This window comes from Onychomys torridus, chromosome 4, assembly GCF_903995425.1.
Source record: "Onychomys torridus chromosome 4, mOncTor1.1, whole genome shotgun sequence".
NCBI classification, from domain to species: domain Eukaryota; kingdom Metazoa; phylum Chordata; class Mammalia; order Rodentia; family Cricetidae; genus Onychomys; species Onychomys torridus.
In genome coordinates, this window is record NC_050446.1 from 82,079,202 (window position 1) to 82,093,766 (window position 14,565).

General features: G+C 39.7%; 1 long non-coding RNA gene across 3 annotated transcripts in view; it reads right to left on the reverse strand.

Moving 5' to 3' along the window:
* The window catches only part of LOC118582288, a 110,154-nt gene that overhangs the window by 66,585 nt on the left and 29,004 nt on the right, over positions 1-14,565 (reverse strand). Inside the window, exon 5 of one of the 3 annotated variants that reach the window (XR_004944755.1) lies at positions 14,432-14,552. The exons of the other annotated variants lie outside the window; for them this stretch is intronic. This is a non-coding gene — a long non-coding RNA (uncharacterized LOC118582288). Of the gene's footprint in view, positions 1-14,431; positions 14,553-14,565 lie in introns of those variants that run through there. 3 annotated transcript variants of the gene reach the window in all.

Sequence of the window (14,565 nt, forward strand, 5' to 3'; positions counted from 1 at the left end):
TATTATATTTAGAAAGTGATCTCCGGTGCCAATGTGTTCAAGAGTACTTCCTACTTTCTCTTCTATCAGGTTGAGAGTAACTGGATTTATGTTGAGGTCTTTGATTCACTTGGACTTAAGTTCTGTGCACGGTGACAGATACGGATCTATTTGTAGCCTTCTACACATTGACATCCAGTTATGCCAGCACCATTTGTTGAAGATGGTTTCTTTTTTTCATTGTGCATTTTTGGCTTCATTGTCAAAAATTATATGTTCATAGGTGTGTGGGTTAATGTCAGGGTCTTCAATTTGATTCCATTGGTTCACATGTCAGTTTTTATGCCAGTACCAAGTTGTTTTTATTACAGTAGCTCTATAGTAGAGCTTGAGGTCAGGGATTGTGATGCCTCCAGAGGTTGTTTTATTTTACAGGATTCTTTTGGCTATCCTGGGTTTTTTGTTTTTCCATATGAAGTTGAGTATTATTCTTTCCAGATCTGTGAAGAATTGTGTTGGTAATTTGATGGGAATTGCTTTGAATCTGTAGATTGCTTTTGGTAAGATCGCCATTTTTACTATGTTAATCCTGCCTATCCATGAGCATGGGAGATCTTTCCATTTTCTGACATCTTCTTCAATTTCTTTTTTCAGGGACTTAAAGTTCTTGTCATATAGGTCCTTCACATGCTTACTTAGAGTAACCCCAAGGTATTTTATATCATTTGTGGGTATTGTAAAGGGTGATGTATCTCTGATTTCCTTCTCAGCCTGTTGTCTATTGTATATAGGAGGGCTACTGATTTTTTTCAGTTGATCTTGTATCCTGGTATGTTGCTGAAGGTTTTTATTAGCTGTATCAGTTCCTTGGTTGAATTTTTGGGGTCACTCATGTATACTATCATGTCATCTGCAAATAGAGAAAGCTTGACTTCTTCGTTTCCAAATTTTATCCCCTTAATCTCCTTATGTTGTCTTATAGCTCTGGCTAGAACTTCAAGTACTATATTGAATAAGTATGGGGAGAGGGGACAGCCTTGCCTTGTTCCTCATTTTAGTGGTAGTGCTTTGAGTTTCCCTCCATTTAATTTGATGGTGGCTGTTGGCTTACTGTAGATTGCCTTAATTATGTTTAGGTATGTTCCCTGTATTCCTGATCGCTCCAAGATCTTTATCATGAAGGGGTGTTGGATTTTGTCAAATGCCTTTTCTGCATCTAGTGAGATGATCATGTGGTTTTCTTCTTTGAGTTTGTTTATATGGTGTATTACATAGATGGACTTTCTTATGTTGAACCACCCTTGGATCCCTGGGATGAAGCCTACTTGATCATGGTGGATAATTGTTTTGATGTGTTCTTGGAGTCTGTTTGCCAGAATTTTATTGAGTATTTTTGCATCAATGTTCATGAGGGAGATCGGCCTGTAGTTCTCTTTCTTTGTTGCATCTTTGTTTGTGTTTAGGAATCAGGGTAATTGTAGCCTCATAGAAGGAGTTTGGTAATACACCTGCTTCTATTGTATGGAACAATTTAAAGAGTATTGATGTTAAGTCTTCTTTGAAGATCTGGTAGAATTCTGCAGTGAAACCATCTGGTCCAGGGCTTTTTTTTGGTTGGGAGACTTTTAATGACTGATTCTATGTCATTAGGGGCTATTGGACTATTTCAATGGTTTGTCTGGTCTTGATTTAACTTAGGTATGTGGTACCTATCCAGAAAATTATCCATTTCTTTTAGATTTTCCAGTTTTGTGGAGTAGAGGTTTTTGAAGTATAACCTGATGATTCTCTGGATTTCCTCATTGTCTGTTGTTATGTCCCCCTTTTCATTTCTGATTTTGTTAATTTGGATGCTCTCTCTCTGTCTTTTGGTTACTTTAGATAAGGGCTTGTCTATCTTGTTGATCTTCTCAAAGAACCAACTCTTTGTTGCATTAATCCTTTGTATTGTTCTCTTTGTTTCTATTTTATTGATTTCAGCTCTCAATTTGATAATTTCTTGGTGTCTGTTTCTCTGGGGAGACTTTGCTTCTTCCTGTTCAAGGGCTTTCAGGTGTGCTGTCAAGTCACTAGCATGAGATTTCTCCAGCTTCTTTATGTGGGCATTCAGTGCTATGAATTTCCCACTTAGCACTATAAGTTTGGCTATGTAGTGTTGTAGTTAGAGTTTTCCTGCCTGGCCTAGTCAGGACAAATCTCTCTTACCCACCAGTCCCACAGTCGCTCAGACCCAACCAAGAAAGTACACAGAAACTTACATTGTTTAGAAACTGTATGGCCGTGGCAGGCTTCTTGTTACCTGTTTCTTCTATCTTAAATTAACCCATTTCTGTTAGTCTATACTTTGCCACATGGCTTGTGGCTTACCAGTGTCTTTACATGTTCCTTTTCATGGCGGCGGCTGGCGGTGTCTCCCCCCAGCCTTCTACTTCCCAGAATTCTCTTCTCTCTTGTCCTGCTTATACTTCCTGCCTGGCCACTGGCCAATCAGAATTTTATTTACACAGAGTGATATCCACAGCATAGTGTATTCATTTTCATTGATCTCTAGGAAGCCTTTAATTTCTTTATTTCTTCCTTAACCCATTGGTGATTCAGTTGAGCATTATTCAGTTTCCATGAGATTGTAGGATTTCTGTAGTTTTTTCTGTTGTTGAAATCTAACTTTAAACCATGGTGGTCTGATAGAACACAGGAGGTTATTCCAATTGTTTTGTATCTGTTGAGATTTGCTTTGTGGCCAAGTATATGGTCGATTTTAGAGAAGGTCCATGGGGTGTTGAGAAGAAAGTATATTCTTTTTTGTTCGGGTGGAATGTTCTGTAGATATTGATTAAGTGCATTTGAGCCATAACTTCAGTTAAGTCCATTATGTGTTAAGTTCCAATTTGGCCGATCTGTCCAGAGGTGAAAGTGGGGTGTTGAAGTCTCCCACTATTAATGTGTGGGGTTTTATATGTGATTTAAGCTTTAGTAATGTTTCTTTTACATATGTAGGTGCCCTTGTGTTTGGGGCATAAATGTTCAGAATTGAGACTTCATCTTGGTGGATCTTTCCTGTGATGATTATGTAATGTCCTTCATCATCTCTTTTGATTGATTTTAGTTTGCAGTCTATTTTGCTGGATATTAGGATGGCTACACCAGCTTGCTTCTTAAGACCATTTGATTGGAAAGTCTTTTCTCAGCCTTTTATTCTTAGTCTTTGAATTTGAGGTGTGCTTCTTGTATGCAGCAGAAAGATGGGTCCTGTTTTCATATCCATTCTGTTAGTCTGTGTCTTTTTATAGGTGAATTAAGTCCAGTGATATTAAGGGATATTAATGACCAGTGATTGTTCGTTACTGTTGTTATTTTTATTTTTTGGTGGTAGTGTATGTGTACTTCTCTTCTTTGGGGTTTACTGCTGTGGTGTTATCTATTGCCTGTGTTTTCATGGGTGTATCTGCCTTCCTTAGGTTGGAATTTTCCTTCTAGTGCTTTCTGTAGGGCTGGGTTTGTGGATAAGTATTGTTTATATCTGGTTTTGTCTTGAAAGGTCTTGTTCACTCCATCTATGGTGATTGAAAGTTTTGCTGGGTATATTAGTCTAGGCTGGCATCCATGGTCGCTTAGTGTCTGCATTATATCTGTCCAGGTCCTTCTGGCTTTCAAAGTCTCCATTGAGAAATCGGGTGTTATTCTGATGGGTTTGCCTTTATAAGTCACTTGGCCTTTTTCCTTTGCTGCCCTTAATATTCTTTCTTTATTCTGTATGTTTAGTTGTTTAATTATTATGTGGCGAGGGGACTTTCTTGGGGGGGTCTAGTCTGTTTGGTGTTCTATAGGCTTCTTGTATCTTCATAGGCATTTCCTTCTTTAAGTTGGGAAAGTTTTCTTCTATGATCTTGTTAAATATATTTTCTGTGCCTTTGAGTTGGTATTCTTCTCCTTCCTCTATCGCTATTATTTGTAGGTTTGGTCTTTTCATGGTGTCCCAAATTTCTTGGATATTTTGGGTCATGACTTTGTTGGTTTTAGTGTTTTCTTTGACTGATGAATCTATTTCTTCTACCGTATCTTCAACACCAGAGATCCTCTCTTCCATCTCTTTCATTCTGTTTGTTATACTTGCTTCTGAAGTTCCTGTTTGTTTACTCAGATTTTCTATTTCCAGCATTCCTTCTGCTAGTGTCTTCTTCATTTTTTTTCTATTTCCCTCTTCAGGTCTTGGACTTTCTCCCTTGCTTTTTCATGATTTTCTGTCAAAGACTTACTGTTTTCTTCTGCTTTAATTGTCCTTTCCTCTAGTTTTTTTATAGCGTTCTTCCTATTTTTTGTTTGTCTGTTCCTCTACTTTATTTTTGATTTCTTCTATATAAGTCTCTAGCCTCTTCATGATGTTACTTATAAGGTTGTTTTATTCTTCTTCTTCTTCCATTCTGTGATGTTCAGGTCTAGCTATTGGAGAAGGGCTAGGTTCTGGTGATTCTGTATTGCTCTTTATTTTGTTGTATGTACTTCTGCCTTGATGTCTGCCCATTTCCTCTTGGGTTCGTTCTTGGTCTTATCAGCGTACTTGGTCCAGAGAGAGCTGACAGATTTAGGGAGCCTCTCTCTGGTCCAGATGGAAGCTCTGAGAGAGATGTGAGCTCTGGTCCAGATGAGAGTGCTGGCAGGATAGGAGCTGGGGGGCTGGACTCTGAGTCTTGGGAAGTCCCTGGGGTCTCCTTATTTTGTCCAGATGGGAGCTCCTCTTGTCCAGATGGGAGTTCCAGGGCAGTATGGAAGCTGGGGGCTGGTCTCTGATTCTCAGGAAATGGCTGGGGTCTCGGGCAAATGGGTGTGAGAGCAGGGTGTGGTGACTGCAGGGTCTGCCTGCAGTCTTGGAAAAGGGGAACCTTCCAGCAGGGCCTGTGGATTGGCCAGAAACTGGGGCCAAGTTGGGCAGGTCCTCCCGGGATGGCCTGTGTCCATCGGTGGGACCCAGGGGCAGTTGCCTCTCTGAATATAACCCCAGGCACTCACCTCTGGTCCAGATGGCAGTTCCAGGGCAGACAGGAGCTGGGGGTTGGTCTTCCATTTTTCACATTTTCCCAGTTGGCTGTTTATAAATATTTTATTTACCTGTTTATTGAATTTTTGAAAACTTAAAATGTTAGGTCAAGGACTACAGAGATTGAAAGAAAATTAAAAATCTGTCCCCTAACTCTTGAAGTATGTTATTTATTTATTTATTTATTTATTTATTTATTTATTTATTTATTTTTATTGTGTGTGTGTATGAACAAAAGTTAAAATTATCCATCATATTGAAACACTGTCCTGTAGATGCTAGGAGCATGGATAATGTGGTGAACATTCATATCTAACAGGGCAACTGATACATGCTGTTGTGAGTTAGACACAAGCGACTGCAGATGCTGCTGTGGCGGTTATAGAGACTCAAAAAAGTAGCATGTGGCTGAGTTCATGGTTAAAATAAGGGTAAGGAAACAAAAGAGGCATGTGTATTTCAGAGGAGAGTTGTATAGAAGCAAAGACAGGACAAACAAAGCAAAGGAAAAGGAGACAACTGTTCAGAAGGTCCAGGAAGCATCTGAATTAGCAAAATGGAGTAAGAGACAAAGCATTCATTTTGAGAGATGGATCAGCAGTAAGATCATTTATTACTCTTGCATACAACCAGGATTAGGGTCCAGCATCTACAAGGGAGTTCACAACCTTCTGTAACTTCAATTTCAGGGGATCCAATTCCTTTTTCTGGCCACTGTGGGCACTGCACACACATGGTGCACACAAAACCATACATGAAAAACACTCATAGAACAAAAATGAATAAATATTTTTACAGAGCAGAAGATGGGAATCTATTGCATGTATAAGTACTATCCTTGAATAGATATGTATTTTTTAACTGTTGCCATTCTTTAATGATGTCAGATTATATAGGTCATTCAGCCTTTGACAATGATTATGGACCAGAAGTAACACTGTAAGCAGTTTCTAGGCCTTCAGCCATGCACTGTGACCCACTGGGACCCTTTTGTGTGGAGTTTTGCAGCTTTGTGGACTGAATAGCTACTTTTCCTTGTTGTTCAGCCAGGCAGGTGGTTGTGAGACTACCCAGCCTCAGATGGTATGAACCAGCCTAATAAATACTCTTAAAATTGTATCTATATTCAGTTGGCTCTTTCCTTTTAGAGAACCACAAGTAATATTGTAGGTTGTATAAAATCATTTGCTTATTTTTAGTCTCAGGGTTGATGGAGGATAGTGATTTTGGTAGATGGAAAGACTGTAAATTGAATGGTGAATGCTTACAATGTCAATGCTTATGATAGACTGGGCAGGGTAGAGATATAACACAAATGAAGAAATACTTCAGATTAGCTAAACCAATGAGGACAACCTTATTTAAAACTGCAACTGTTGCAATAAGAGGAAAGAATGAACTTAACTCTGATAAAGCAAAAGTAAGAGGTGTTTTCCCTGTTGAGAGGCAATAGTGGTATATGCCAAAAGAGTTAGATGGGCAGATTGATCAAGTTGATGGTCCACATGTAATTGTCCATTGGATATTGTAGAAGTTAGGTTCCTCCCCTCTCAAAAGACTGCACAGAGAGTGTGCTTTTTCTTGATGTCATCTTGTTGTTTCTAAGAAATGAGTACAAGGGAAAAAAACCACTGGCATACAATTTGGTCATTTGAGTAGAGTGTAAAGGGCTTCTCACTCACAGGATGGATGCAGAGAAATGAACTAGAGGCTATAGCAGTAAGCCAGAATTTTGAAAGTTTATAAAAGAATTTGAAATGGACCAAAAATAGTAGTAAGTGCTTAAAGTTGAAAAAGTATGTTTGTCATAGTGTATCTTGTCTGATTATCTGTATTTATGAGATATGTGCCTTTCACTGTCTGTGAGCTGGTTTTGTTTATTTGTTTATATTTTTTGTTAAGATTTGTTTTGTTTCATGGATGTGATCATTTTGTCTGCATGTATTTATGTGCACCTCCTGTGTGCCAGGTGTCCATGGAGACTAGAATATGGGATCAAAGTCCCTAGAACTAGACTTATAAATTGTCATATAACTCACATTATAAACCCATGCTCTCTGCAAGAGCAGCAAGTGATCTTAACCACTAGTTGTTTCTCCATTCCCTGCCTGCATAGTTTTTATTTGAGAATTTCATATATAAGCATACTATATTTGCATCCTTTCCACACCCTCTGCTGTCTCCAACCTCCCTTCCCTAATTTGTGATCTCTTCTTCTATATTATTTTTGGTCTATAATGATGTTTAATACAATAAAAGCTGTAATTAACTGATCACAGTACAGATTAATCTTTCTCAATTGAGCTCTGTCTGTTGCAGTAGAATCCTTTCATTATCTTTCCCCACTCAATTTGTGTAGTAAGCCAGCTTTATCTACTTATAAATGCTTTATGTCTATTTATAAGTCAACTTCAGCATTTCTTGTTTGTAGTTCTGTGGTACTTTGAATGATTGGTACATCTCCTAGCTTTCTTATTGATTAACAAGTTATGACAATTGACACTTCTATCTCATATTAATATGATTCTTGATTTTACCACTTAAAATTACCCTTTAATACATGTAATAGGACTGAAGTGTCAATATGAAATGTAAAATGACCTGATCCATGTGACTCAGTAGTAAATGTGGAGGTTAAGAGATGAGAAAGGGATCAGAATGTTGCTGAATTTTGTGCCAGGGTATCTGAATGGCCAGGTTACAATAAGCAGACATAGAGGACGCAGAATAAAGACACATTTGGGTACTCTTGGACAATGAGAGGCACTATTTCTCTTACAAAAGTTGGTTTCAAGAGGAGAATATATTGCCTAACCAAAAACACATTTGTGCATATTTAAGATCTACACATGATGCTATAAAGTGTGCACACATGCACAAACATACAAGGTTCTCACTGTAGAACACACTGCCTTGATCATCATTTCATAAACTTATCCAATTTTTGTTCCTAGTTGTGGTATGAGGGGCCGTCACCTTCTGACGAAGAGAAGAGATCCTGAAGGGAATGGCCTATGACACTACTACACAATTGCTAGCTATAGCCCTGTGTTAACGATTAGAGTTTTTTCCACTTGTTTACTCTCCATTTTTGCTGCTTGGAATTTGGAAAAGGAGACTTTTGATGGCGTCAACCTGAAGGCATCAGTCTGTAAATTATCTGTATAGAGGTGACCCATAGAGAGGATGTATCGCTGAGGGAGAAATGAAGAAAGGCCCTGGGATCCCCATTAAAATCCCAACACAATTCTTCACAGACATGGACCAATCAATACTCAACTTCATATGGAAAAACAAAAACAAAAACCCAGGATAGCTAAAACAATCTGTACAAGAAAGCCACCTCTGGAGGCATCACCATCCCTGACCTCAATCTCTACTATAGAGCTATAGTAATAAAAACAGCTTGGTATTGGGATAAAAACTGACATGTGGACCAATAGAATAAAATTGAAGACCCTGACATTAACCCACACACCTATGAACACCTGATTTTTTACAAAGAAGCCAAAACAGTACAATGGAAAAACATTGCATCTTCAACAAATGGTGCTGGCATAACTGGATGTCAACTTGTAGAAGACTGCGAATAGATCCATATCTATTGCCATGCATAAAACTCAAGTTCAAGTGGATCAAAGACCTCAGTATAAAACAAGTTACACTGATCCTGATAGAAAAGAAAATAGGAAGTAGTCTGGAATGCATTGGCACAAGAGACAACTTCCTAAATATAACACCAGTAGCACAGACACTGAGAGCAACAATTAATAAATGGGACTTGTAAGACAAAGGACACAGTCAATAAAACAAAACAATAGCCTACAGAATGGGAAAAGATCTTCACCTACTCCACATAGCCACAGAGGGCTAATCTCCAAAATATATAAAGAATTCAAGAAACTAGACATTAAAATACCCAACAAACGGAAAAAACAAAACAAAACAAAACAAAACAAAAAACAAAACAAAATAAACGGGCTATAGAACTAAACAGAGAATTCTCAACAGAAGAATCTCAAATAGCTGAAAGACATTTAAAGAATTGCTCAACATCCTTAGTCATTAAGAAAATGCAAATCAAAACTCTGAGATACTATCTTACACCTGTTAAAATGACTAAGATCAAAAACACTGATAACAGCTTGTGTTGCAGAGGATGTGGAGCAAGGGGAACACTCTTCCACTGTTGGTGAGAGTGCAAACTTGTACAGCCACTTTGGAAATCAGTATGGCAGGTTCTCAGAAAATTGGGAGTCAATCTTTCTCAAGTCCCAACTCTACTATTCTTAGGCATATACCCGAGGAATGCTCAATCATACCACAAGGACACATGCTCAACTATGTTCATGGCAGCATTATTCGTAATAGCCAGAACCTGGAAACAACCTAGATGCCCCTCATCCAAAGAATGGATTAAGAAAATGTGGTACATATACACAATGTAGAGAAAAACAATGACATCTTGAATTTTGCAGGCATATGGATGGAACTAGAAAATATCATCCTGAGTGAGGTAACTCAGAAGGACAAACATGGTATGTACTCACTCATAAGTGTATACTAGATGTAAAGCAAAGGATAACCAGACAATACAACCCATAGCTCCAGAGAAGCTAGCTAATAAGGAGAACCCAAAGAGGGACACATGGATCACCCTGGTAAGGGGGAATAGATGAGATCCCCATGAGTAAGCTGGGGATGAAGGGTTGGCAATGGAGGGTAGGGGGTGGGGGCTGAGAACATAAGGGAATGGGATGGTTGAGCTGGAACAGGGATGGAGTGGGAGAGCAATGAAAGAGATATCATGATAGAGGGAGACATCATGGGGATAGGGAGAAACCTGGTGCTAGTAAAGTTCCCAAGAATCCACAAGGGTGACCCCAGCTTAGACTACTAGCAATAGTGGAGAGAGTGCCTGAACTGGCTTACCCCAGTATTCAGATCGGTGAACACCCTAACTGTCATCAGAGAGCCTTTCTCCAGTAACTGATGGAAGCAGATGCAGAGATCCACAGCCAAGCACCAGGCTGAGCTCCAGGAGTCCAGTCGAGGAGAAAGAGGAGGGATTCTATGACTAGGGACATCAAGATCACGATGGAGAGACCTACAGAGACAACCAAACCAAACTAAAGGGAGCTCATGAACTTTAGACCAACACCTGTGGCGCCTCCACGGGACTGGACGAGGCCCTCTGCAAAGTGAGACAGCTGTGTAGCTTGAGCTGCTTAAGGGGCCCCTGGCAGTCGGATCCGGATCCATCCCTGGAGCATGAGCTGGCTTTTGGAGCCCATTACCTATGGTGGACACCTTGCTTAGCCTGGAGGCAGGGGAGGGCTTTGACCTGCCTCTACTGATTGTAACAGGCTCTGCTGACTCCCCCTGGGCGGCATTATCTTCTTGTAGGAGGGAATGGGGGGATGGGCTGGAGGGAAGTCTGAAGGGGTGGGAGGAGGGAAGAGGAGGATCTGTGGCTGGTATATAAAATGAATAAAAAATTTCTTTCTTTTTTTTTTGTTCTTTAAGTTGAATTCCTTTATTTATTTATTTATTTCATTTTCCTTTATTAAGAAATTTTCTACTCACTCTACATACTATCCACAGATCCCCCCTCCTCCCTCCTCCCTCCCCCAGCCCTCTTTCCCAAGCCACCCTGCATCCCCACATTCCCCCAAATTGAAATTTCTTAATAAAATAAAGAAAGGCCCTGGGGGAAGAACCTTGGGGCATCATCCACAGTTAGGAACAGGATGGCAAGTTGAGGCGGCAAAGCTTCCTAAAGGCTGAATATTTATTAGTTTTTCTTTTTTTCTCCTTAGGAAGAGAAAATTCTTAGTGTCTCCTCTACTACTCTGAGAATTTTCAATCATAAACTTCATGTGTGTGTGTGTGAGTGTGTGTGTGTGTGTGTGTGTGTGTGTGTGTGTGTGTGTGTGTGTGCAGGTGGAGGCCAGGATCAACTTTAGATGTGATTCCCCAGGAACCACCCACACTGAAATTTGAAATAGGATTTCTCATTGGCTTGGAGATTTCCAAGTAGGCCAGCCATCCCTGGGGACCCTCCTATTTCCACCTCTGTTCCACTGCACCTGAATGTTTTATATGGATCCTAGGGGTTGAACTCAGGTCCTTATGTGTAGCAAATGCTTTACTGACTTAGCTATATCCCAGCACCTCAGACTTATTTTTACCCTTTTTCCTCCCCACATATATACCCTGGCCTTCAGCTTCTTAGGATTTGGTTAGCTCTGTAACTGTGAAATCTACTGGAATGCTAACCCCAGATGTCATTCCCAAAGCCATTTTTAGATGTGCAACTAAGCATAACTGAGCTCAGTTTTCTGATCATAAGTTTTCTTCATATGACAAAAAAATGGTAATTGTGCATTTTCCATACAGTAATTATGAGAAATAAGTGAGATAACATGAGGCAATGTCTAGCACAGCACTTGGCATATAGTAAATGTTCCTTGAATCTAAGAATGAATTGCCAAATAGGCTACTCTATAGTGGCATGATTCATTTGTAACTTTTGCCTACAGCTTAAAGATGTATAATTAAACTGCACTTATTGGAGAAGAGCTATTTATCACTACACAAAATTATGCGATTTTATTCCTAGTTCTTCCTTATTCTTTAGTAATTCCCTGTCTTGGCCTCAGTACACTATGGGAACATTTTTATATTTTGTTTATGCCTCATTTCATGATAAACACAGACCATTGAAAATATCAGGAAATCTGGAATCGTAAAACTAAAATTCAGTAAAATACAGAACTTTTGTTTAATGGGAATGTTAATATATTTTCTCCATGGAAATTTTCATATTGCTGAGAATAGGTAGGTGGCATGTTATAAGGGTTACTTGATCAGGTAATATATTCTCTATGGCTGCCAGCATCTGTTTCTCTGGATACATTTGATTCATGGCATTTGTTAACCACATACATATAGTTCAAAGGCTTTGTGGTTCATTTTGAGTCTTTTATTAGTTCTTTAGTTACAAGAGGGTTTCTATGGGAATCATTCTGAAAATAATGCCACTTTATTTTTATCTCTAAGACACTCAATACAATTGAAGGAGAAAAAGGGCAATGCCTGGGAGACGCTGCTAAACTCCCATCTCCCATCGTTCCATCAAGATCAAACAGGTTTTACACACTAGCAGTCACATCGAGCAGACACCAAATGAGATGCATATGTGAAGCCGTGAGAAAACAGGGCTTTATAGAGAGGAAAGAAAGCCTAGCAGGCATGGCTGCCTGGCAGAGGAAGAAAGTACTCTGGCTATTTTTAGGGAGAAGGGAATACAGTGCCAAGGCTCGGAGGACCGGTGTCAGATATCACACAGGGGCCCAATATGGAGTGATTCATTCACTAGCCCCTACTGCAAACAAGGGAGCCCAACATCTGCTTTAAAAATCTGCCGGTAACAAGATTCAGTATGAAACACTTTATAGTTGCTGAATCCATCAGATTCTGAGTCCAAGTAAGAACTGCCAAGTGACACAGGATCCATTCAATTCTGTGTCCTATGAAGCGACTTTTCTTATGAACAGTTCGGTCCACTAGAGGTACGTTTGGGGGACACATACGGACGGGAGCCAGTGCAGTATTAAACATAACTACATCCTAGCTATGCTTTTGAAAACCATGTACCTACTAAAATTACTTCTGGTGTTTATGTATAAATATATTACATTTTATTATATATTTATTTTGTCTGTGTGCTATAATATACATATAGAGGTCAGAGGACCTTTTATTTTGGGTTCATGTTTTCTTTAGTCAGAAAAAAAGGGCAAGTAAGTAATAAACTCAGTATTTTCAACATATTTTGTATCAAATATTAACTCAAATTCTTTGAGTAGATGGAGAATATATGTTTAATATAGCAAATATTTATCTGCATCAGACCTTCAAACCACTAAAACAAAATTTATAAAGTGTATGTCTACTTATATATTAAACTTTTTAATTGATTCTTTGTGGATTTCACATCATGCACCCTGAGCTCATTCATTTCTCATTCCTCCATATTCACCCTCTGCCCTTGCAACTGCCTCCCCCAAAATAAAATAAATCTTAAAAGATAGTGAGTTCCAGGAAAAGGCGCAAAGCTACACAGGGAAACCCTGTCTCAAAAAAACAAAACAAAACAAAACAAAACAAAACAAACAAACAAACAAAAAATCTTAAAAGATAAACAAAATACCAAAAACAAACAAGCAAACAAACAAAAATCTCTTCATGGAAGCTGTAGTGTGGCACAGTGAGTCACACAGTGTACTCTTCAGTCCATACATGTTTACCTGCAAGTGTTCATTGCAATGAGTCATTGGTGTGGTTCGAGGCCTCTGGCTTTTGCTGTATCCTTGGTACTGGGCCTTCACTGGGGCTCCTGTTGAATATCCTGTTGTTGTCCTGTGTCATGGGGATCCTTCAGCTTTGGATCTGCAGGTCAGGCCCCTTCACATGCTCCAGCAGTTCATAGATGAGGTGGATGTTGGAGCAGTCCAACTCAGCCCTGGTTCTGGTTGGTAGCTGAGTTGGACAGCCTGCCAGCTTTCCCTCATTATCACCATCAGGGGGAGCTTTTCTGCACTGCCCCCACTAGCTCATCCATTATAGCAGGCTGTCATGCACTCGGGGCCGGGTGACCTGCATCCACACCACCAGGGTCAACTCTACTGTTTTGCCCAGGCGAGGTGCAGGGCCAGCTCTCCCGAGTGCTGCAGTTGGTGAGATGCAAGCCCAGCTCTCCCGTTTGCTACAAGTGGCAAGGGGTAGGGGAGGAGGGCATTTTTTCCCTCACCCATGCCACCACATGGCACATGGCAGACAGGGCTGGGGTTAGGGGAGAGTCAGCTTTCCTGCTCTCATACTTTCATGGCTGGCTTACATGTGTCCCTGCCAACAGAGTCAGAATTAACTACATTTAAAGGAACACATGCTTAATAATGTATACATTTTCTGGGAGAACAAATCCATGACTTCCACATACATACTCATAGTAGCAATAAAACAGAAATGAAGCTAAACATTTACACATATCAAGCAATTAAAAACTATCGGGAATTTGATCCATATGGTATATCATCCATTTTGAGAGAGTGGTTCCCACTTTCCACCATGTGGATTTGGGGATCAAACTTAGGTCATCTGTTACCAGGTTTAGAGGCAAACACATTTACCCATAGAGCCAGCTCACTGGTTCTATTTTATAGAAACGTACCCAATTTCATGTTCTTTAGCTGGCAGGTCTGCTAACTCACAGTGTATTTTGATTACTTCTAGATCGAATTAGCTGGAATTTTTTGCTTCTTTTTATTGTTGTTTTGAGTAGCATCTCATGTAGCCCAGGCTGTCTTTGAACTTGCTGTGTAGTTGCAACTGGCCTTGAAATCAGATCATATTTTCTCCTTTCCTTTCTTCCTTCTCCCTCTCTTCCTCCTCTTTAATACATCTTTATTGAATAATTCTTAAGCTCTGGGTAGTAGTGTGATGAAAAGCTTCTGGTATCAAAACTATTGTCATTCTAGGAAAAAAGT